Source organism: Panthera uncia, chromosome D1, assembly GCF_023721935.1.
Source record: "Panthera uncia isolate 11264 chromosome D1, Puncia_PCG_1.0, whole genome shotgun sequence".
Classification (NCBI taxonomy): Eukaryota; Metazoa; Chordata; class Mammalia; order Carnivora; family Felidae; genus Panthera; species Panthera uncia.
The window spans coordinates 66,825,472-66,851,010 of NC_064808.1; the positions used below are offsets into that span (position 1 = coordinate 66,825,472).

At 42.3% G+C, this 25,539-nt stretch overlaps 1 long non-coding RNA gene across 1 annotated transcript; it reads right to left on the reverse strand.

Annotated features, from left to right (window-relative positions):
* Positions 1 to 258: 258 nt before the first annotated feature.
* Positions 259 to 24,504, reverse strand: LOC125938102 (uncharacterized). The gene is made up of 3 exons (XR_007462616.1): positions 24,182 to 24,504; positions 12,954 to 13,059; positions 259 to 1,531 (listed from the first exon to the last, which is right to left on the reverse strand). It is a non-coding gene; the product is annotated as an uncharacterized LOC125938102 (long non-coding RNA).
* Positions 24,505 to 25,539: the final 1,035 nt, after the last annotated feature.

Here is a 25,539-nt window from a genome sequence, read left to right on the forward strand (position 1 = left end):
TAAGTAGTCGCTACCTTGAGACCACTCTGCAGATTTTCTAGCTGATGGTCCCAGATGAGCCTGACCTTCAGCTATACTGGGCTAAGTGCCAGAAGTATGAAAGAATAAACCATCTTGGAAGTAGATTCCATGGTTCCAGTGGTTCCTACCTCCAGCTGTTTGAGTCATCTCAACCCAGACATTTTGAGGCATAGAAGAACCATTCTTACTGTGGTTCTTCCAAATTCCTGACACACAAAATCCATGATGGTTATTGTTTTATGTCTCTCTTAGTTCACTTGGGATACCATAGCACAGTACCACACACTGGCTGGCTTAGAAACAGAAATTTATTTCTAACAGCTCTGGACGCTAAGAGCTCCAAGCAGGACACCAGCAGATTATGGATCTAGTAAGGGCACATTTCCTGGTTCATAGATGTCTGTCTCTTTGTTATGTCCTCCCACAGAAGAAGGGATGAGGGAACTCTCTGCGGTCTCTTTTATGAGTGCTCCACTCTCGGGGTGCCTGGGTGACTCAGTTGGTTGAGCGTCCAACGTTGGCTTAGGTCATGATCTTGCGGCTCATGAGCTCGGGCCCCATGTCAGGCTTGCTTCTGTCAGCTCAGAGCCTGCTTTGAATCCTCTGTCCCTCTCTCTCTCTGTTTCTCCCCTCCTTGCAGTCTGTCTCTCTCTTTCTCTCAAAAATAAATAAACATTAAAAAATAATTTTATAAAGGCTCCACTCCCATGACCTAATCACCTCCCAAAGCTCTTACTTCTAAAGGGGGAGGTGACTGAGCTAGAAAAAGAATGAATGTTACCCAAAGATGGATAAAGGGACCTTATATTGTCTCTTAGGGAGAAGAATAGCATGTTTTCAATTGCATGAGGGGCAATTGGGTTCTGTTAACTGGAAACATGATTTTGTTGTTGTCTTCACTTAAAAGCTAAGTATCATTTTAAAAAGCATGTATGAGGGACACCTGAGTGGCGCAGTCGGTTCTGTGTCGGGCTCTTAATCTCAGCTCAGGTCATGATCTCACAGTTTGTGAGCTCAAGCCCCTCATTGCCTCTGTGCTGATGGTGCAGAGCCTGCTTGGGATTCTGTCTCTCGTTCTCGCTGCCCTTCCCCTGCTTGTGCAACACACACTCTCTGTCTCAAAATAGATAAATAAACTTAAAAAAATTTTTTTAAGTGTATATGAATGCCAAGTTGACAAGGAGTAGACTCTGGTAGCTCTGTACTGTCAATTTAGCTATGTTGGAACTCGCTTGCCAGAATTCCCTTCCCTATGTGGTTCCAGATCAGCATTGGCCACAAGAGAAATTGGCACAAGGCTGGGGAGGGGGATGTGAAGCCATGTTTTATACTCTGACAGTGAGAGTTGGGCGCCAGGCACAGTGGTGGTTCATCCACATTGAATGTGCTGGCTCACTTGTCGGCAGGGTCCGCGCTCAGACCTGTATGAGCTCCTCCTTCAGCTTCTCTGAGTCTTGGTCCAGGTGCATGAGTAGCTCCGTAGTTAAGGGCTCTAGCTTCTACAGGTCACCTGTATCAAGAGAAGAGATGTTTAGACAGAGTTGGGATCCAGTTTGTGTGTTCTGATTTGCCCTTGACTTCCCGAACTCTGTGTCTAGCTTTCCTTCTTGATCCTGGGGCTGGCTGATCTATACTGACTTTGGGTCCAACACCAGGCACAGAGGCAATGCCTGGCATAGAATACTTCACTAGTTTCCACAGTTTTATAGGGGGGAATCCTTGTTATAAATTCTTTATTCTACCTTACTCATAGTGACTCTTCCTCTCTGAGCACATCCTGACGATATATCCCATCAAAAAGATTCATAGGATGTTAGCTCTGGAAGCTGCCGTAGAGTTCATTTGGTCCACTCCTCATTTTATAAATGGGGAAACTGAGGCCCACAAATGTGACTTGCCCAAATGGCACATAAATAATCAGAGCTTAAATCAGTTTGCTAACCTGCTCTGTGACCTAAGTATTTGGCAGATTTCTCTTTGAATTAATGGAAGTGTGACTGGCCTGCGTGCACCAGGTCTTATTATCTACAGCAAGCACTTAACTGAGCCCCTTCTGTCAGGCACTTTGTGAGGTGTTTTGCACAGATTACCTCATTTAATCCACATGCCCTCTAGAATATATCCTAAATTTGAATCACTTTGCTGTCTATCTCCACCACCACAAACTGTCCAGTCCTCATCAGCTGTCACTTGGGCACCTGTCTCCTGACAGGCATCTCTCCACCATTGCTCACTGACAATCTCTCCTCTACACAACAAACGGGGAAATTTTCAAACCAGCTTCCACAGATCATGTCTTCTCTGAAATTGCTGGAAACTCATCAGTGGTCTCCTGTTGCTGTTAGAACAAAATTTATGAGGGAGGCCTACAAAGTCTTATATGAGGTCTGGCCATCTTCCCTCACCTCTGGTCACACCCCCTGCCTTGCTCACCACACTCCAGCTACATTGACTTTCTCTCTTTTCCTAAAACATGCCCATATGGTTCTTGCTGTAAGGTCTCTAGTTTCTCCTCTGCATAGAATGCCATCATCATTCTCCCCCATCTTCTCTGGGCCGCTCCTTCCTGACAAATGTCATTTTCTCTGAGACATCTGCTCCAACACTCACATCTCATCCTTCCCTCCCGTCACATACTCCTTAGCCCTGTTTTATTTCCTTCATGGCACTTATTGGTGCCTGTCATTGTCTGGGTTACTCGCTTATCTGTCAATTTTCTCTTTCTCCTAACTGGAAAGAGTTTCCACAAGTACAGGGTCTTAACTGTCTGATTCACTAATATACCCCTGGTGCCTAGCAGGTACTCAGTAAATATTTGTTCAGTGAACAAAACTGTATAGTACCTACTGTTATTCTCCCTGTTTTACAGGTGAGGAAACAGAGTCCTGAGAAGGCTGAATTCCAACTTGGGGAGGCAATGAAGCTGTGTAAAGTAGGATGCATAATGGTTAAAAGCTCAGGCTGTGGAATCAGGCGGACCTGTCTTGGAATTCAGCAAAATGTAGCATAGGATGTTAGAACTACAAAGAACCTTTGATAATCAGCTAGTTCCTTGCCTAATCATTATAGTAAAGTTAATCAGCCAATAACTATTTATTGAGTCCTTATAGTATGCATTGCTAAGGTAACTGAAGTAGCTCCCCCAAACAGGGAAAACATTAAAGATCACTCATTTATCCCATCCTGGGAATTTCCAAATGCCTGCATTTTTCTGATTTCCCTTTTAGTAGCCCTCAATTTTTTAGGTTCAAAATTTGACTGAATTTTAGGGCTTCCTGCCTTGTTTTTCTCTATTATCCCTTTTGACTACAGTAATCCATACCTGGGGTTTCATTTCTGTTCTAAAACAAGAAGAAGGGACACATTTTAAGAAAACAGTTTTGAGGGGCGCCTGGTTGGCTCAGTTGGTTAAATGTCCGACTTCAGCTCAGGTCGTGATCTTGCAGTTTGTGGGTTCAAGCCCTACATCGGGCTCTGTGCTGACAGCTCAGAGCCTGGAGCCTGCTACGGATTCTGTGTCTCCCTCTCTCTCTGCCCCTCCCTCGCTCGCTCTGTCTCTCTCAAAAATAAAAAATAAATGTTACAAAAAGAAAACAGTTTTCAGACCCATGAAAACAAACAGTAGCATCTGTTACATGGTTTCTGGAAGGAACCTTTCAGGTCATTTTCTGCAGGACCCCACTTAACAGACAGAGAAGCTGAGACCCAACTGGTGGAGATGACTTCCCCAAGACAGAGTGAGAACTAGATATCCTTTCCCCTGCCTCCAGGACTGTTCCCAGCACATGAGAGTGTCTTCCCTTCACCTCCTTGCTAGGCAAACCTGCATTGTTGTGGGTAAAAAGCAGCAGACCCATTAATCAGACCTGAGGGTTCAGCCTGCTTATACAGACGGCGAGGTGATAGATTGCTCAGTAAAACTGGGCCCTTCTGCTTTCTCAGTTATACTGCCACATATGACCACTTGCACTAAGGATGACGGGATCTGCCCTGCCTGCCCGCCCTTCAGAGTGGCCAGTCCCTCCTCTGCTCCAGCCATCCTGTTTCTCCTTCCTTCTTGTCCAAACATTGCTTTCAGAGGAGTTGTATTGAATGACTTTCCCATTTCTGCTTCTGTGCTGTTAAAGCCTCCCTCGAGGCATGAGCCAAGACATCCTTGCTAATGAAACATTATAATTCCAACATCTGAATTCCAGCATCAGCATGAAGCCAGGGCAATGGGAGTTATGTGGCTTAGAGAATGTCAGAACTGGAAGACACTCTTAGAGACCAAAGAATCTACCTCATCACCTCATTGGCAGATACATGTGATTACAGAGAGAAAAGGAAATGTTAAGTGACTCTCCACTTTGGTACTGCTAGCTAGACACAGAATAAGACTAGAAGTCAGGTCTTCTGACTTCACAGATCAGTATTTACATGAATCATCTTTTGGCATGTAGAACACAAAAACACAGTGAGCCCCCAGGAAAGGGTGTTGAATGACTGACAATATCTTCTAGCAAGGAAATTAGGAAATTCTGTTTCCTTCTTAGAATTAAGCCCTAGCACAATAACTCTCTACAGGGAAAACAGAAGCAGTAACAAAATTTCTTTATCATCCTAGCGCTTATGTGAGAATGAGATCCATATATAAAGGTCCTTATCATTGGCCTTAGAAAATTTTCTTGGCTTTCTTTCACCTGTTTGTTGTGGCATTGAGTTAAAACTTGCCAGTACTACTTAAACCCAAGAAGTCACCACTCCTCATTCTAGAGGTAAGTTTTCTGTGCCTCTTAGTAAGTGTGATGCATTGGTGAAACTCCAGGGGCATAATTCATTTTATATTCTAGGTAAATAGTGCCCCCTACAGTTGTACAATATATGGTTTTTTACACTGTGGTGGAGCAGCAAATATGGACAGTCCATAACTTACAATGGTTCAGCTCATGAGTTTTTGACTTTACAAGGTGCACAAACAATATACACTCAGTAGAGGGGCGCCTGGGTGGCTCAGTTGGTTGAACGTCCAACTTGGACTCAGGTCATGATCTCGTAGTTCATGGGTTGGAGCCCCGCGTCAGGCTCTGTGCTGATAGCTCAGAGCCTGGAGCCCGCTTCAGATTCTGTGTCTCCTTCTCTCTCTGCCATTCCTCTGCTTATGTTCTGTCTCTCTCTCTCTCTCAAAAATAAAATAAACATTAAAAAAAATACACACTCAGTAGAAACCGTACTTCGAACTTTGAGTTTTGATCTTTTTCAGGCTAACACTGTGGGGGATGATCCTGTCTCGTGATGCTGGGCAGTGGCAGCAAGGCACGGCTCTTGGCAGCCACATAATCACAAGGGTGAACAATCCATACACTTACAACCATTCTATTTTTCACACAGTACAGTATTCAGTCAGTTACGTGAGATATTCAGCACTTTATTATAAAATCACAGTAGGCTTTGTGTTAGACGATTTTGCCCAATGGTAAGCTAATATAAGTATTCTGAGCACACTGAAGGTAGGCAAGGCTAAGTCATGATGTTCAATAGATTAAATACATTTTTACTTAACAATATTTTCAACTTTTGATGGGTGTATCGGCATGTAACTCCATCACGAATCAAGGAAGATCTGTAATAGTGAAAGTGCTTTACACACACTAAGTTAAGTGATACTCTAAAAGGTAAGGACTATTGTTATGTCTATTTATCAGTGATAAAGACAAAGAATTGGAGGGAATAAGGTATGTGCCCAAGACTACAGTACAGGACAGAGTTAGTTAGGAGTATTTAAAATAGACCTGCAAATAGCACAAGAACAAGCAAATTAGAGCCAGAAGGATTTGATTGGAACTTCATGCCAGACAGTTTGCTAGGTATGTGATGCTGACCAACTCAGTCTCTTGAGCCTTAGTGTTCATACCTTTAAAATAGGATAATAGAAATTATGGAAGACATTGTTGGTTATTGAGCCAGTATCTTCCCCCAACCCTATGTGCCCAATCCAGACTTTTCTTCCTTCCTAACAATAATGTATCAGGATATCAAGTGCCTCATAAAAAGATGAGCTCTTCCCTAATCTTAGGGCATGAGATAAATTTTCCCCTTGCAAGTGATTGCATTAGGAATGGGTATATGACATAATTCTAGCTAATGGGATGGATGTAGGAGTGTGCGGGGTAGGTAGGGAAGGCTCATCCCTTGGGACATTTTCCCTAACTTTCAGAAAGGAAATGGAGAAAAATCTGCCTTTTCTTTTTTTAAAAATTTTTTAAGTGTTTATTCATTTTTGAGATAGAGAGACAGAGTGTAAGTGGGGGAGGGACAGAGCCTCCAAAGCAAGCTCCAGCCTCCAAACTGTCAGCACTGAGCTCAATGCAAGGCTTGAACGCACTAGGTGTGAGATCATGACCTGAGCTGAAGTCAGACACTTAACCAACTGAGCCACCCGGGCACCCCCAATTCTGCCTTTTCTTACTCCAGCTTGTGGATGTTGTATGAGGACATGATAACTGGAAGTGTTCCTGCCATCCCTCATAACCAAAAGTGTAAGCCAAATACTGAAGATGAATGTATGATTAGTTTTTATATGTCAACTCGATTGGGCCATAGGGCACTTAGATGTTTTGCTAAACATTATTCTGAGTGTTTCTGTCAGGACTTTTGGATGTGTTTAACATTTAAATCAATAGATTGTGTAAAGCAGATTGCTCTCCCTAATGTGGGTGGGCCTCATCCAATCAGTTGAAGACCTAAATAGAATAAAAAGGCCAACCATCCCCTGGAATGGGGAGATTCCTCCTGCTTTACTGCCTTCAAGCTGGGACACTGTTTTGTTTCTGCCTTTGGGCTCTAACTGAACTATTGGTTCTTCGTGGGTTTTGAGCCTTCCAGCCTTCAGACTGACACTACATCATCAGCTCTCCTAGGTTACCAGCTTACTGGCTTACCCTGAAGATCTTGGGACTAGTCAGCCTCCATACCCAAGTTGTTATAATAAATCCCTTTAAATATACGTGTGTACATAGGTATGTGTATATATATGTATGTATGTATATGTATATATGCCTGTGTGTGTGTGTATATATATATACCCTACTGGTTCTGTTTTTCTGAGGAACCCTGACCAATACAATGAGTGAGCAGAGAGATGGAAAGAACATGGTTTCTTGCAGATACGATTGAGCTACTGAATTAATCAACCCCTTGATCTTTATGTCTAAACATGGGGTTAAGTGAGATAATACATTTTTTCTTCTTGTTTAAGTCACTTTCAGTTGAACTTGCTAGTTCTTGCACTTAGAGGCATCATAACTGACCCAACAATCATACCAGTAGGATTTTTGTGAAAATTCAATGGTGGTCAGTAAATATTACTAGTCTTCTCAGCATCTAAGTTCTAGTGCAAGACTGTCTCCTTAATAATGATAATCCCTTAAGTGGTATAGTTTTCTGTTGGTCACAGAATGCTTCCATAGGCATTCTTCCTAATAGACTGTGAATTTTGCGAAGATTGAGGCATGTTTGATTTATCTCTAGTGCTAGGTCCTAGCATAGGTGTTGAACGTTTCTTAGGCTGTATCTTTTAATGAATTAGTTCTTCCTTAATGCTCACTTGGAAGTAATTACGTAAGAACCAGGCAAAGTAAACTTGACACAATTCTAGATGTGTGCCTAATAGTGTAGCTGTTGGTTTTAGACAGCTCGGTTTGGTTCTGTGATTGGCAAACCTTATGTTGACAGTGACGTGCTTATATAGTAACTACTATTATGTAAGTTACTTACTACTACTGTGCTAAGTTGAAGATATCATTAACTTAACAATCCATCATGTGGACATGGGCATTCCCTGACTGTTAGGATTGCTACTGAAGACAAAACTGGATTGCTTGGAATGTCTTGGGTAACCCAGGGCTCTAGGAAGAGCAATAGAAAATGCTAGATGTGATTCTAAAAAGTAAACACAAATTTTAAAGAATTTTAAAGATAGCCATCACCAAGCTGCCTCTGCCTGTTGGAGGATATGTTTATACACTACCAACCAGAAACAACAAAGGGAGAGAGGAGGAGGATCCCTATGAGAGATAATATTATATATATGTTGGGGTAATGGGATGTGGAATGGAAGGAGGTTATCAAGGGAAAGGAAGCCCAGGACTTCTGTATCTTTGGGCTTCTTCCAAGAGGAAGAGCTTTTCTAGGGAACATTCAACTCTTTCCCATGACTCTTCTGTAGACTTCATGGATAAAGGAATCCTTGACCAAGGAAGCCTTCTTTAGTCAGCAAGCCTATGAGGAAGACATTAATGGTATTTCAATAGCTGTTCCCTAATTTAACCTCTAGAGATTATAGAATCTAGAAGGCCAGGTTTATGGCTCAGGAAATTACATTTTTCCATCAAGTACCCCAGGTGATGAGGTTGGTAATTGTTCAGACCCTACCTTGAATATTATGGTATGGGGACATCTGAGCTAGGCAGCATATTTTGAGGAGACCCCTGGCAGGTAATTACTATGGCATAAAATATCTCTGCCAGGCTTTATTTGTGAGGACAGGCATGTAGGTGGGAGAAGGTGAGTCTAGAGAGCATGATGCTTGGGTCTTCTCTTCAGAAGGTCCTCATGGTCCCCTCTGCCCCAATAAGGACCTTAACCCTGAACAAAGGACTTGCACAATGTCAGGTCTGCTTCTAACCCCTTTTCTGTGAGAATTAGTAAAGTGATCGCCTCTAGGTGGACACTACCTGTGGGGTTCATGGCTTGGTGAGAGAAAGAAGGCTGGATTTTAGCCCTGCTTACACACAGTGGGGCACATCTGAACGCTGTATAATCTTCTTAACCACACAGGATTACCTTGCATTATGCAAGACACTTCTATTAGTTCTCACCAAGTGAAGATCATAATAATCTGAGGATTAATAAAAAAAAATAGCTTTTTGGGGCTCACAAGAGAGCCCTAAATGAACACCATCCTTTTCTCCATCAGGCTCAAAACAAGCTGTATAAATAAACAAGGCAAGAATATGACCTTTATTAGTGAGAGAGGCCAGGCTGATCAGATGCTACAACTCTAGTGCAGAAAAATAGCTTCCTTTTTTTTCACTGGCTAATGTATACCAGATGCTAAACTGACACTATTTCTACCCCCCCGCCAAAAAAAAACTTTAGGGTATAAATATTATGGTCCCCTTTCTGTGGATGAGGAAACAGAGTTAGTAAGTTGGAGGACAATCCAAACCCAGGCCTGACTCGACCCAAAACTTCTAGCTTCTTACTTGGCAATGCCACTTCTGGAGAACCAGCTGGAACTTCTACAACCTAAAACCCAACTTAGTCAACCAACCATCCTTAGGAGATTTCCAGAGCTACCCTCTGCAGAGCTTTTTTGTTTCCCTAAAGTTCTCCTTTGACACAAGCCAGAAAGCCCTGGCTCTTCCAGAAGATGCAGAAATGTGTTAAGGCCTCAAGCCCTCCAATTCCAGGTCATTCTTCATTGCCCCTGGGAGCACTAGGTCTAATGCCAGCACGGATGTACTATTTTGAAACTGGATGCATTTCTTAGAAAAGGCAGGCATAGTGCCATTTCAAGGATATATTTTGTGTCATCACACAGGTCCTTGGTCCCACAGAGCAGTATCACTGGGATCTGCTGCCTACTTATAAGTCTTTGTTTAGCTACTTGAGCATGTTGGGAAAACCACATTCATAGACCTGGAGGGCTATGTTGCTCCCATGGCTTCCATCATTTACAGATATGTCTTCCCATGGGATAGTTGGAAGCAGAGCCTGAGATGAGTTGTGTTCAAGTGATTTACGGAATATTTTCAAGGAGAAACCACACAGGACAGGGAAAGGGGGCCGAACAAGAATTTGGCTTCAGCTCGATCCCGTGGGGAACTCTGAACAACAAATTGCATGACAGTGTTAGTGTCGCCTTAAGGTTAGGAGGCCTGGCTTTTTATACCTCCACGACAGCCAGTTATTGGCCACTAGCTGTGGAGGCCGCATGCATGTGTGTGCGTGCACGTAGCCTCCTGGTCAAGGTGACTCCCTTTTAGCCAGGGGCAATTCTCCAGAGAAGGGGGTAGCTATGCATTGTATTAGCCAACTTCCCAGCAGCTAAGGGAAACTGCTTGGTGCACTGGCTGGTAAAGGGATCTGGGCAGGGCACCAACACCAGTTCTGAATCACAAGACACAAAAATCATTTGAATCTGAGTATTGGTTCATTAATCTCAGAGTTCCCAGAGATTATGCCTCATTCTGTGTTTCTCTCTACACGTGTAATTGGTGAGTAAACCAAGGCAAAAACCACATAATAAAATAGTCTTACACTTCCAAGTAGCTGTAACCAAAGATGATGTTCAGGCAGCAGTCACCCTATTTCCACACTCAGCCAGCCTGTTGAAATATGTAACTGTTACTGCTGCAGCATAAATTCCATTTATGGAATGAACAATACTGCATATAGTTCAGTCTTACAGTCTTACAGTATGACCAATAGGTGGCACCAGAAACACCCACACTTATTCTAAATAATTTATGTATTATGTATGTATTTGCTAAAATTTCAGTTCCACTCTACTTAGGTTTTCCATGTTGAAAAGGCACTCACAGCACTAAATCCAAACCTAACTTGGTAACTTGCAGTTTCCCATTTGCTATTTGACCTCTTGCTTGTAAGGTTGAGTGTGAAAAAAAAATAGGGTGATAGGGCCAGTGAATTCAGAAAGAAAACATCTATTCATTAGCAAAAGGAAGGAAAAAAGACTGGAGCCCTGCATCCTTTTCCTTCAAGGTCTCTTGAGTGTATAAATGCTGAAGATTATTAGGAAATATTTGAATAACAGGATAAAAAAGTCAAGGATACTGCCTCCAAAACATGAACTTTATTCCCCGCTGAAAACAGACTTGGATGGCAACCAAGTTGTTCAAGGATTGCCCAGGCCAGTATCTGACCACAAGGTTGCCCTCAGGGAAAGGCCTCTAGCCTCTAGCATTGACCGTTTGCAAGTTAGTTTCTTTCGAAGTTTGGACTTTATTGTTGGTGGGAGGAAGTGAACAGGGGGAGGGGGTGCTGCATCTTCCTTTTTTTTTGTTGTTTTTTCAACAACCCAGCATTGGGCTCTTTTCCTATGTAAGGTGATTCCAAGGAGCAAAAGGATAGGGGGGAATATTCTGAACTGAGCAGTAAAGCCACAATACACTGAACCGAGCATTAGGCTGCTCTCATTATTTGATCTCCATCCGTGTTAAAAAATGAGGATACTGAGTCTCCCAAAGGTCATGAAGGTCTAGTCAGGACCTCAATCCAGTTCCTCTGACCACAAGGCCAAACTAAATCTAGGTGTGCAGTGAGCTCACCCTGCAAATTTGGACAAACCATTCACCTTACTGGGGCTTCTATTTTACGTATAACAGAGGACGCTGGTCTGCATGGCCCCAGCACACCTTCCCGCTAGAAACTCTCTTCTGAACAGTACGTGTAGAGTGCAGTGTCTTGTGTACTGATCGGGACTGGAGGTGTGGCTTGGCACCACGGCCAGTAGGAAGGGAGGGTAAAGCTCACTTTGATAGTGTTCCAAAGTGGAAGGTGACACGGCTATTATACAATGTGTTAAACAGTCTCGTCCTTGTATTTTGGGGGCAAAAGTAAATACCAGGTCCTGATTAGCCTTTCCTATACCTGTCGTCAGCTTGTGATACTGTAAACATTGTGCCTCTGGGAGCTTTCCTTTCCAAATGAAATGATCCCAGGGTTTGGAATGCCTCTTCTGCCATGCATGCCACAAATTATTTTCACTGCCCTTCTCTGAACCTTTACTATTTTTGCTCTGCCTTTTGACAGCAAGACTGATTAAAGGGAGGTTTTTTTTTTTAAATTTTACTTAAAGCATTCTTCAAAAGGACTCTTCAAGGATACGTATGGATTCCTTGCTTATATACATCTCCATTATGGGAATAGGAAAAGTCAGGAATGGAGAAGAAAAGAAACTAACCTGAATTGACTGCCTATAATGTGTCAGGCTCTCTACTGTGTCCATTTGAAAACTTATCTCTCTGCATCCTCGCAGATGGGAGGCTGTGTGGTATAATGGTTATGTGCCCACGCGTTTGAGCCAGACAGACCTAGCTTCTCGTCAGGGCCCTGGCACTGCTTTGCCATGCACTTCTGGGCAGTCTGTGTAACCTTTCAAAGCTTTGGCTTCCTCAGTGAGACAACACACCTAGGCTAGGATTAGTCCAAAGTCAGTGCTCCATCAATGTTAGCCAACACCACTACCACCACCGCAAAAGGCAGATCTTGTCTATTTCACACTAGATCAAAAACAAAACCAAATAAAAATAAAATCTAAGGTTCTAAGAAGTTAAATAAAAGTGTTTTTAAACCCATATTGATCTGACCTTATTATGGATATCTGTTGCTTCTTTTTCCCAACACCCCTCCTTACCCACAGAACCATCCTGCCCCCATCCCACGTTGTTTCTCTAGAACAAACCCAAATAGTGGCCAAAGAGTGACCTCTGGAGCCAAATGGCTTGGTTCAAATCTCACCTCTACCACTTATTAGCTGTGTCACTTTGGACAGATTCCTTAACCTTTCTGTGCCTTAATAATTTTGTCTATCATATGGGGATGATAAAATTTATTATAAAGATTAAAGAAGCTAGTACAGGTGTGCATGGGTGGCTCAGTCGGTTGAACGTCCAACTCTTGACTCCACCTCAGGTCATGATCTCACGGTTCGTGGGTTCGAGCCCAGCCTTGGGCTATGTGTTGATAGCACAGAGCCTGCTTGGGATTTTCTCTCTCCCTCTCTCTGCCCCTCCCCTGCTCATGCTCTCTTTCTCTCTCAAAATAAATAAATACAACTTAAAAGAAGCTAGTACAAATGAAATGCTTCTAGCAGTGCATCACACTGTAAGTACTCAGTAAGTATACAATATTACTATTATTCTTACCTTGTCTGCCTTCTAGGCGTGGGCACATGATTCAGATCCAGCCAATCAGACTGTCGTGTCTTCTTGTTTACCAAGACGGGTCTAGGGCAAGGTCAGCGCAATTTTTCTGTAAGGAGCAGAAAGTCAATATTTTCGCTTTTGTGGGCCAATATGGTCTCTGTCACCACTACTCTGCTTCTACTATTGTAAAGGAAAATAGACATAAACAATACATAAATGAATGGGTGCAGTGTGTCCAATAAAACTGAAATTTATGGACACTAAAATTTGAATTTCATATAATTTCCAGGCATTACCAAATATTATCCTTCCTTTGTGCTTTTTTTCCCCCCAACCGTTTAAAAAGGACAAAACCAGGGGTGCCTGGGTGGCTCAGTCAGTTGGGTGTCTGACTTTTGGTTTTGGCTCAGGTCATGATCTCACAGTCGTGTGATAGAGCCCTGCATCGGGCTCTGTGCTGACTGTGCGGAGCCTGCTTGGGACTCTCTCTCTCTCCCTCTCTCTCAAACATAATAAATAAACTTAAAAAAAAATGACAAAATCATTTTTAGCTTGCATCCTGTCCAAAAGCAAGAGGTAGGTTTGATTTGGCCTGTGGGTCACAGTTTGTTTACTCCTGGTCTAAGAAAGGGGCATGTTCCCTCCCCTGTTCATGCTCTGTCTCTCTCTGTACCAAAAATAAATAAAAAACGTTGGAAAAAAAAAAAAAAAAAGAAAGGGGCATGTTGACCCACAAAAGGCCAAAGTCCTGCCATGAGATTTAATATGCCAGCACCGGAAGAGAACGTGTGCCTCTTCCTTTTGGGTGGTGATTTCCATGGCCGTCTTCCTTCCCACACGGAGAGATGCTGTTTGTGACAGGAGAGAATAAGGCCAACAGTAAAAAGAATTAGAGCCATGCAGAAGCAGCTAAGAGATAGATAGAGAAAAAGAACCCCGAGAACCTCCTTTGAGCCTCCAGATCTAGCCACGCCTACTAATTCCATGAGCCAGTAAATTCCTTTTATTTTTCTTCTAATCTACTTTGGGTCAGGTTTTGTTCACGTACACTGAGGGAGTTCTGATAGAGACACATGGGCTTGTTGTCCTCACACTGTGCAATAGTGCCTTACAAAATAATTAAGAAAAAGGCAATAATAATATTAGTGTGTATTCTGTACCCATCATGTGCCAGACAGCTTGGTAAGTGCTTTCACCAGTGATCCCTCCGTTACTTCTTACTACACCCCTCTAAGGTTGGCGTTATTATCCTCATCTTACCGAGGACACAGACACATTTGATGGCAGTAGATTGCTTGTTCAGATCCAATGATTGAAGTGGAATGGAACGGTTTGAAGGGATTTTTAAGGGATTTGAAGGATTTTAAGAAATGGATGGTTCAGGTCTCTTTTCTCACCCACTTCACTCCCCAGGAAAGAATGATGGAAGAGTGAACTTTGTCAGGGCACGCTTAATCCCTTTTCTGGGAAAGAGAGCATGTACTGATCAGGAATCCCCACTGTTCCCTCTGGCCATTCTGGGCAGTGGGGAGTGGCGGTCCTGGAGTTCTTGCCCAGCTGCCCGGCCGAGAGGATGAGCAGCTGAGACACACTGATGAACAGCCTGGGTTAATCCAGGCTGCAGCTTACAACTCCCTTGCAGGACCGATCCAGGATTTCCTTCAGAAGTATCACTTCACAGCAGCTGGCTGGCTTGACTTTGCCAACTGCTTGACCCCTGGCTACACAGGAAGCTTCAGCAGGTAGGACTTGGCCTGCCTGAGGAGCAGACACACCCTGAGCTCCTTAGGACAGAACAGAAAGGCTTGCACAAACAGGGTTTGCATGATACAGGATGAGAAAGGCGCCAGGGAAAATAATCCTTCACATCCATTAACCCTCACCTTGGTACATTAGCCTTTTGAGTTTTGGATTGAGGACAAAGAACTGCCATATTAATAGTGACTACTTATTGGACAACTACTGTATCTCTTTCCATTTCTTATTAAAATAGCTTCCATTGTTTTCTAAGCAATCACTGTGTGCCAGGCACTTTATGTTATTCTTAATCATCTTAACACCCCTACAAGTAGACATGAAATAGTATCTACTATTTTATGGACAAGGTAACTGAGACGACTAGAAGTTAAAAAAATGGTGAGCACTAGGAAGTCAGGGGAACTTGCACCTTGTCTGTCTCTATTTCACCTCCCTGCCAAAGGGGATGAGGGATTAAATGAGAAGAAAGGGGTAATGCGTTTCCAGCCTTCAGTAGTTGGTCAGGATGCGTCAAGTCACCCGAAATAGAAATGGGACTTGAGGCCTGAATCCTTCCTCAGGTTCTGGCACTTTCTGAAGGCCGGGATTATTGTTATTTTTGTGTTTACCTGATGTACCCTCAGCATAATTCATACTTGGCCCTGGGCAGGGGCACAAAGAATGTTTGTTGAATGAATGAGTACATGAGTCCAAGTGTCTGCTTTCTGTAAAACATTAAATGGCTGAGGGGATGCTGGCTTGGTGAGGTCCTCTCTTTGTTTAAGTTGCTTTCGAGAACTCTAAGAAGTTGTGTGAACTCTTAGGGGCATCTACATAACCATTTAGTGCAGTGGAGTAGAATTTACCCAATTTCACAGGTCATTTTATAGGCAGTGATTTACCTAATGACCCCGAGGGGGCCTACGAGTGTCAATGCATCTTTTGAAAACACCTCCTCCTGGATTGCTGAGGAATAGCTTGAAGCAGGAAAAGGGAAAGGGTCTAATTCCACAAACTTTCTGCATGCCTTTTTTTTTTTTTTTTTTTTTTTTTTTGCTGAACTTTGACCAGGCAGTGATCAAGTGCTGGATGCTGAAAAAGTTAAGCAGAGACCTCTAGAAGGCAAGTATTTCAAATGGGGAAAGAGGGCAAAGGAGGGAAAATTGGGCAAAAAGGTAAAAAATTGGAACTTTGGCTTTTTTCCGCCTGGCAGGCAGGCCCTGAACCAAATTCCCCTTTGCCTGCTCTTTGGGGCAAGGCTGAGTTAGCAAGCTATAAATTCCACTCGTCTAAGTGTGAGGAATGTGGAGATGAATGTGGGGAAGTCTTCGTTCCAGAGGAAAGGGCATGATAGTAGGCCAGCTGGAGATGGAAGACAGAACATATCCCAAGTGTGAGCCAAAGGAGATTTGAAATTAGAATCTGGGCTCAACCTGCATCTAGGTTTTAAGAACTTTGTAAATGGATACGGCTGTCAAGTAGTTGGAGGAAATTTTCTAGAGACCTGAAGTGACACAGCATTGATTGACCAAGAAAAATTATCAGCACAGTTATCTGACCATTTGAGTCAATGTATCTTCTTGGCAAAGAAAAGCATTTGTACAGGGAACTATCAGCTGGAGGAGAAGGGCAACAAGAGGAGAGCCCTGCGAAGGTGAGCAGGAGGAGGTCAGCTGGTGCCCAGAGAAACCCATCTGGCTTTGCCATCAAAGGCAGCTTGATGGAAACGGGTTGTCCAAACAACGTGCCAAATTTCCGGTGGGTTATGGATGATGCCCTCCCATAGAACTCATGGCCCATGGATCCAGGCCTGGAGCTTACTTTGGACCTTGCTCTGGAGGATCATTTTTATTGGGAAGTGTGGTTTGGAATGTAAAACTGTTGAAGACTCTATCTTTGAAGATCAGTGTTTGCTGGCATAAACTAAGGCGCTCTGGGTTCTTGGATATTTAAACAACTGCCTATTTCCTTACCACGATTAGACTAGGTATAAACAATGACTATGTGGGAGCTAGAAATTCAAGGATGATGACCCTCTTAAGGTTTGCTTTGAGTGGAAGGATTTAAGACTGTACTCTTTTCACATGAACTCACCCAGTCATAGGGTGGGCAAATAGCAGAAAAGGTATTGCATTAGTGGCTGGAAAGTGAGGACTGTGGACCAACTCTACTGTTTAATGTGTGAAGTTGGGCAAGCCATTTCACCTCTTATGTCTCATTTTCCTTACTTTTAGCATGGAGATAATACTGTCTTCTTTTCTTCCCACAGAAGTTCTTGTCAAAGTGAAATAAAGTAATAAGTGACCAATGCTTTTTTAAATATAAAAATCAATTCAATTGCATTATATGAAAAAGGCCTGAGAATCTGCCTTTAAATCCCAGTTCTGTGATTTACCACCTGTATAATCTTGGACATGCTTCTTAGCTGTCAGTGCCTGCATGTCCTGATCTCTACCTCTCTCAAAAAGTTGTTGTGGAGGGGCACTTGTGTGGCTCAGTTGGTTAAGCTCTTGATTTCGTCTCCGTCCTGATCTCACAGTTCGTGAGATCAGGCCCCATCTCAGGCTCTACGCTGACAGTGCAGAGCCTGCTTAGGATTCTCCCTCTCCCTCTCTGCCTCTCCCCTGCTCATGTGCACGCAAGTGCTCTGTCTCTCACTCTCTCAAAATAAATAAGTAAAAAAACACAAAAGTTGTTGTGGAGATAGAATAGTGTATATAAAGCACCTGGCATATAGATGTGGCTTAAAAAATAATATTGGCTGTGATTCTGACTCATATCAAGCAAGATATACATGTTAAGTTCTTAGACTAGTACTTAACCTGGTATACAGTAAGTTCTGATTATATTATCACTGTCCTTAATGTTTCTACCAGATCTGAAAAAAAAATTTATAAACAGAATTTCTCTTGCCTCTCGAGAGAACAGCTGAGTAAAACACAAGTAAATCCCCTCTATGCAGAGCAACCTGGCCTTTATTGGACCTAGAGCTTTTCCCACCATCTCCAGAAACCCTGTTCCACACGAGTTTTTATTTTATTCAAATGGGAACAATGAATGGACTAAGCCACTAGCGGTATTTAATGCATAGGAAAAACCCAAACCGGGGATAGGCCTTGGACATGATTTCTCAGCAATAACCTAGTGGCAACCACAGCCGCACAAGAACAATGTTCTGCCAGAAACCTCAAAGCCAGGGTGGTGTCCTTCCACCAACTCACCACAAGAGATTGTACCAGAGCAGTGGGGTAGAAGGAGCCCATATTTTAAAAATTACAGGACAAAGAAACCCAAGTCCAAAATACTCATAGGCAGAATGTATAATAATCTCATAACATCCATAACTGCTAAGGGAGAGCTAACTACCCAGCACGCTTTATGTGGTAAAACAAAAAGAAAACGGTAGGGAAACAAAATTGGTTAAGCTTGCTAGAAAGCTAATAAAACACAGAGATATTTCTTTTTCTAGCCCAAGGGTCTAATGGTTACATCTAATTTTTTTTCCTGCCCATTACATCTTTTTGGAGGCAGTTCTATTTTTATGTTTAATGAGTTTCTGAAAACGTACATGAAAAGTTTAATATATGAAAATCAAGCAATAGCCTCACATGCTTTGTGAGGAATTTTACCCTCAAGAGCTAAAAACAAACAAAAAAAGTGATAAAAGTCCCCAGTATATGTTATAAATGTTTTAATCTTGGATTAAAAATAGAAGCCTGAATGTTATATGATATATGTGATTATTAAAAATGTTCAAACAGAAACATTAAATACAGACAATAAAATTTCTTATCTAATATAATTTTGTACTTCAAATTCTGCTCTTAGCCTATTTGAAATGACATTTTGTAGACATAAGATACTGATTTCATGTTAGGAAGGAGGACTTTTTTTTGAAGTTTATTTATTTATTTTGAGGGGGGCAGAGGGGCAGAGAGAAAGGGAGAGAGAGAATCCCAAGAAGTCTCCACACCAGCGTGGAGCCCTTCGCGGGGCTTGATCTCACAGCTGCAAGATCATGACCTAAGCCGAAATCAAGAGTCTGACACTTAACCAACTGAACACCCAGGCGCCCCAGGAAGGACTTTCCGATGGTAAATTTTCACAGGCTTGGGCAGGGTATTTTGCATTGGAATGAACAGTCTAATAAGTGGATTATGAGGCTATCAGTTTTCTGCCAAATTTCTATCTTGGATTAAGATGGTGAAATGATCACACAAGTAAATCTTGTTTCTTCTACCTTCCAAAGCTCTTAAAATAGCATAAATGATGATAAAAAGGAATTAGGGTGGGCAAATGTAGCAAAAAGAAAAAAATTTTTTAAATCCAGGACACTCAGTAATTTGGATTTCAAGTAAACAAAGAATAATTTTTTAGTAAATTATTGGAATATTTTGGGCTTACTGTATTTTATCTGGCAGCCACAAAAAGAATAAATCCATAACCCTGTACCATTAATGGAGGATAACTATGAAGAATTTTTGGATTGTATCAGATTAGATTTGTCCTATATTTCTACTTCTAGGTTTTTACCCAATAGAAATGAAAACATATCTCCATAGAAACACCTGCACAACAATATTCACATCAGCTTTATTTGTAATATTCAAAATCTCAAAACAACCAAATGCTCATCAGCAAGCAGTCTTATAGATAAACAATTTGCATTTCTAACAAGTTCCCAGGTTTTGCTGATGCTGCTGGTTCAGGCACTATAACTGGAGAACTACCATTCCAGAGAAATCTATAAAAAATAGATTGGATCAGAGAGAAAGATAAAAAATTAAAAGAAACTCCCAGCTCAGAGTCAGGGTGACTATAAGTCAAGAGTGGTAGGGAGTCCTGTGATAGTTAATTATCAGGATAACTAATCACAAGATAATTAATTTCAGACCAGCATTCAGAGTAGCAAAGCCAGTCATGTCTCTGACCCCACCATCACCACCACCACTGAGTAGCCAGTAGCAGCAGCAGCCTTAGTCCCTCAAATAAACCCCCAAGAAATATCTCTTCAAATAATGTGAACTTTCTACCTGGAGAGGGATAATGATGAGTGGGGGCTAGAGGGCTAAGAGAGATAAATCAAAACTTCCAAAATGGATTTAGAAGGAGTGAAATATGTAAGGCATCTTTGCTGAGGTGAAAAATTCATTGAAGTCCAATGATGCCTGTCAATGAGGGCAGGAGGTAAGAGTGGAGAGGGGTAGGTGTCTTCAGCCTGCCTGTCTTTCCCATGTCCAAGTCGCTAGAGTGGAGTCTCTCGGTCAAGGCCCTACCCACTTGAATCAAGATCACAGCCACCTTTCTTTTTAGGGGAGAGCCCTGTTGGGGGAAATAAGCCCCAGCAGCTGCAGAGGGAGCCCACGCCAGCACCCCAAATCATAAAAATATGAACAGACAGTGAGGGATTGCCAGGCATTTGGGGATCTCCAGAGATTAAGACTAAGAAGGAGTAAGAAGAACAAATGATCAGAGGAAGCAGAGATAACTCAGGGAGCAGAGGAGAACTTGAAGGAAATACGAATTCGTGTAAGTTGGAGATATTTGAGAGGCTATCCCACGCATGTTTTAACAAAAATACAATCACAATCTAAGACTGCCAAAGAAATGTAACAGAAACTCAACGTAGCTGAGCACTGTGTCTCTTACTGTTTTTCTCTTGTTTTCTTTGTAAATAATAATGGCTAAATGCAATAAAATATGCACAAAAACTGTGAAATAGGAAAAGATGTGACCCTGCCAAAGCAGAGCTGTGGGTTGGCAGGTGGTGCAGCCATGGGATACCTCAAATTGCTCATTAAACTGCAAGTGGAGGAAATTCCACACTCTGTGTGGGAAAGGCATTTTAGGGGTGGCATGTATAATGTGCGAAAATCCAGTTGTATAAAACTTGAATATGTGAAAGTTAAGGACCATCTGTGTCCACATTCCACTTGGCTTTCCCCAGAGCTTAGTAATATAAATCTTTCAGCTTAAATTCAAGGTCACCATAACGATAACTAATATCTATATATCACTTTACCACCTAATTTACAAAACACTTTTACTGATTATTCTACTTAATCCTTAGCCTAGGAGGCAGCATATATCCCTATTCTATCCTTGAGGGAACAGTGACAGCCAGCAATTTGTATCTTCCTTCCAGGAAATACAGAGACTGGTCAGAAATGCAATTTTGCAAATTGTTTCCCAAAGGGTGTTCTGCAAATTGTTGATCCTATAGGACAATGATTCTCAGACTCTAGTGAGCTTCAGAATTGCCTGGATAGCTAGTAAAAAACATACAGATTGCCCCTTCCTTCCTGACCCTACCCCAACCCCCACTCCCTGCCACCAGTTTCTGATTCTGCAGGTCAGGGGTGGAGCCTGAGAATTTGCATTTCCCAAGTGATACTGCTGCTAATCCAGGGCACACACTTCGAGAACCACTACCATAAGATATTTTCTGAAGAAGGCATCCCATGGTCAAATTCAGAGGTATTCACTGTGTAATAGAATACAAAATAGCTTTGACTCTGAAAGGAAAGAGTAGGAAAAAGGGTAACTGTACTAAAATAATAGGATTGTGAATAATTTTTATCTAAAAGTTCTTTTCAAATGTCATGAGTGTCCCGCCTTCTAAACTAAAATGGAGGGGAAGGATATAGTGTCCTGAAAAATAAGATGAAACATCATCTACAAATCTTGATGAAATATTCTTAATGGTTTGGGAGAAAGTTTATGATGAATGATGTGATCTTAACCATAGACCTTAAAATAGATATCTCTCTCTCTCTCTCTCTCTCTGTGTGTGTGTGTGAGAAAGAGAGAGAGAGAGAGAGGCAGAAAGAGGGAGAGAGAGAGAAAAACAGTGATTATCTTTGGATTTTGAGCACATACATAATCTTAGTGTCTTCTTTGTATTTGCTACAGTATGTATATTTTATTTACACAGTCAAGAAAATAAATCTGTAAATTTTTTTTAAAGGTGCTTAGAGTTGGTAGGAATCTCAATTTAAAAAGATCCCCATGGTTGTTTTTTTTTTAAGACCACCTTTAAAATTCTACCTCTTTTGTTTAAGCATTCTTTCTGATAAAACTACGCATTTTGTATAACATAGTTCATACAAAAGACAATTTGGGGCTATTTACTAGTGGAAAAACATCAACTGGGATCAAATTACCACAGAACATCACATAGAGGCTGTAGGGAAGACAAGTCTAAACTAGACTGATCTTTTCTTTTTTCTTGTTTCCCATAATTAATTTCTCCTTACCAATTGCTCATATGTGTTTTACCCAACTATGTTTGAAAAGTGCCCCAAAGTTATAGGCCAATTTCTGATATTCATGTGTAACAGAGAATGTCTATTAATTTCAGTGAAAGAGTGGTAAACCCATATCTATTGTGAGATCCTGACTGGAAAAAACACATATTCAGAGAGTGTACTCCTGTGGGACCAACTTCACTACTGGGAAAATAGTCCTCTGGGAGAAAGAACAAACCATGAGTTCAAGATTAGCTGAATTTAAAAACATTTCCCAGGTAGACTTGATAATTTTTGTTTGTTTGTTTGGTTTTTTGCTATGTGTAGCTTACATCAGACTGGAGCTGGTTAAGATGACTACTAATGGTTCTTATTTCTGTAGTATGTTCATGAAAACACCCCTTCATAATTTCAGTGAATGCATATGTTGCATATTGTTAAGTGCCCAATTTTGTCAGAGCTACAGAAAGTTCCCTTCTATGAAAGAGCTTCCCTCTAAGGTGGCAGAAGAGATGAAGACAGATGAAGGACAGTATAAATGAGTGGCTCAGTGAAGTTAGCCCACTAAACAAGGGCAGGAGCTATATCCCAGTCATCTCCAAACCCCCCTGAACACTACTCTACCACATATCTATCAGGGTGTTTGGCAGTTTAGTAATTCCTAACAGATTTTAAAATCTCCTCAATTAAGATGAATTTTTGTTTAAACAAGTCTTCAGTAAGGAGGCATTTCTTTTTTTCCTTATTTCTCCTCCTGCTTCCAGCCCTCAGTACATTTACTGTTCCACCATGAGCTAGTGAGGGAAACAGACAAGAGGGAGCATTTCCTCTTAGGGAAGTATGGTAGCTCGGATGCTGTTGGCCACAAGAGAAAAGCCCACTCAAGTAGACATAAAAAAAAAAATTGCATATATCTCACAAGATAAGAAGCACAGATAAGGATGAGTTCTAGGTGTATAAGTTATAGGTTCCTTCAAAGGACCAGGTTTCTTCATCTGGCACCTATCCATCTCCATCCTCAAGTGGGTAGCCAAATGGCTGCTGCGGTTCAGGAGGCACTCCCAGATACAGACATAGTGCAGGGCAGGGAGGGGCAAACTGTGACCCATGGGCCAAATCCAGACTATCACCTGATTTTGTAAGTTAGGTTTTCTTTTTAATTTTCTTATGTTTATGTTTGAGAGTGAGAGAGACAGAGTGCAAGTTGGGGAGGGGCAGAGAGATGGGGAGACACAGAAAACTGAAGCAGGTTCCAAGCTCTGAGCTGTAAGCACAAAGCTCTATGCGGGGCTCTGACTCACCAACTAGGAGATCATGACCTGAGCTGAAGTCTGACACTCAACCGACGAGGCCACCTAGGTGCCCCCTTTAAAAAAAATTTTTTTTAATGTTTATTTATTTTTGAGACAGAGACAGATTTTGAGCAGGGAAGGGAGAGAGAGAGTGAGACACAGAATCTGAAGCAGGCTCCAGGCTCTGAGCTGTCAGCACAGAGCCCTAGGTGGCGCTTGAACTCACGAACTGTGAGATCATGACCTGAACCGAAATCGGATGCTTAACTCACTGAGCCACCCAGGCGCCCCATGAGTTAGGTTTTATGGGGACACATCTATACGAGTTCCTTTACATAACATCTGTGGCTGCTTCCGCTCTATAACAGAAGAATTGAGTAGTTGCAACAGAGAATTTGAAAAGTTCTTAGAAAGCCAGGCCAGGCCAGGCAACAGCCAGACTACTACTGCTCATCATTCACATATCCAGTCCTGTGTCTAATGAGCCATCCATCTATCCACCCACCCACCGACCCATGCTTCCACAAACACTCACGGGATGCCACCTCTCTGCGTGGATACTTACAGCTGAGGGGCATGTGCACGTGCACAACACACACACATAGCACTATTTTAAGAGAAAGAGAAAGATCTCAGACACTTGCTTCTCAGAAACTTGCTTCTGAACCGCTTGACCCTTAACGTTTCTTTCTTTTTATTTATTTTTATTTTAGAGAGAGAGAAAAAGCATGAGCTGGACAGAGGGGTAGAGGGAGATAAAGAGAATCTTAAGCAGGCTCCGTGCCCAGTGTGGAGTCCCATACAGGGCTCAATCCCACAACCCTGGGATCATGACCTGAGTTGAAATCAAGAGTTGGACACTCAATCCATTGAGCCACCCAGGCTCCCCGACCCTTAACATCTCTAAACCCCTGTTTCTTTTTGCTGCCAATCCTTGGACTAATTCTCTGACCTGTCCTCCTCCTTCTGGCTGAAAGTGTCTTCTTCATGGGGCTCCCTTGTTTACCGAGTCTGATTCTTTAACAGGCTGAGACTGTGAGGGTGTAAGGCATGGGGAAGAGAGGAAGGGAGCATCGAGTGGCATCACAGAGGGTCTCCTATGAGCCATGTGCTGATCCAGGCACCCTGCATGCTTCCTAGCTTCACATCTGAAGGCAGTTGCAGGCAGGCATGAGGAACACTGGCAAGCAGCTGAGGAAGGAGGTATAGAAGGATGCTCTCATTAATAGTTATTAGGGAGAGATTGTTTCTCCAATTTGTTTAACAATTACCTGGGATCTTTGCATACTCGGGCTCCTGCTAAACCAGATATGCTTCCTAGCCCTTCCATTTCCTGGTCTCTCTGAGGTCTTGGAAAATTAAAATTAGAGTGAAACGAGAGATGGCTCTGGATAAATGTTCCATTCCAGGTGACTTATTGTTTTTTTCTTAAGTTTATTTATTTAGAGAGAGGAAGAGAGAGCAGGGGAGAGGCAGAGAGAGAGAGAGAGAGAGAGAGAGAGAATCCCCAGCAAGCTCCGCTCTGTCAGCACAGAGCCCAACTCGGGGCTTGAACTCACTAACTGTAAGATCATGACCTGAGCCAAAACCAAGAGTGAGGCTCATAACCAACTGAGCCACCCACACTCTCCTCTAAGTGACTTATTCTTTTTTTTTAATGCTTATTTATTTTTGACAGGGAGAGAGAGACAGAGTGTAAATGGGAGAGGGGCAGAGAGAGAGGGAGACACAGAATCCGAAGCAGACTCCAGGCTCTGAGCTGTCAGCACAGCTCGGGGCACAGCACACATGGGGCTCGAACTCACAGATTGCGAGATCATGACCTGAGCCGAAGTCGGATGCTCAACCAACTGAGCCACCCAGGCACCCCCTAGGTGACTTATTCTTAAAAGGACCTTGCACAAAATGTTAACAATACTCATCAATTTTCTGTGAAGTGAAATGTGAAGAGAACCATCATTTATTGAGCATCTACTTTGTGATTTGTATATGAATCCTATCTCATATTCACAGTAAGCCTGTGATATATTGAAATTACATAAGAACAGATTTTACTGCAAAATACAGAAAATCTAACCACAGTGGCTTAAAATATTATGGGTTTAGTAGTGTAGTAGGTGATACTGGCATTGATTCAGCTTCTCAGTGATGACATCTAGTGATGATGACTAGTTCCTTTTTCTGTATCATTAACCTTAGCAAGTTGACATTTAGTCTTACACTTGTCATCTCTTGATTGCAAGATGGCTGCATCAGCTCCAGATATCACATCCACATTCAAGGCAGAATTGAGAGGGAAGTACAGGGCTA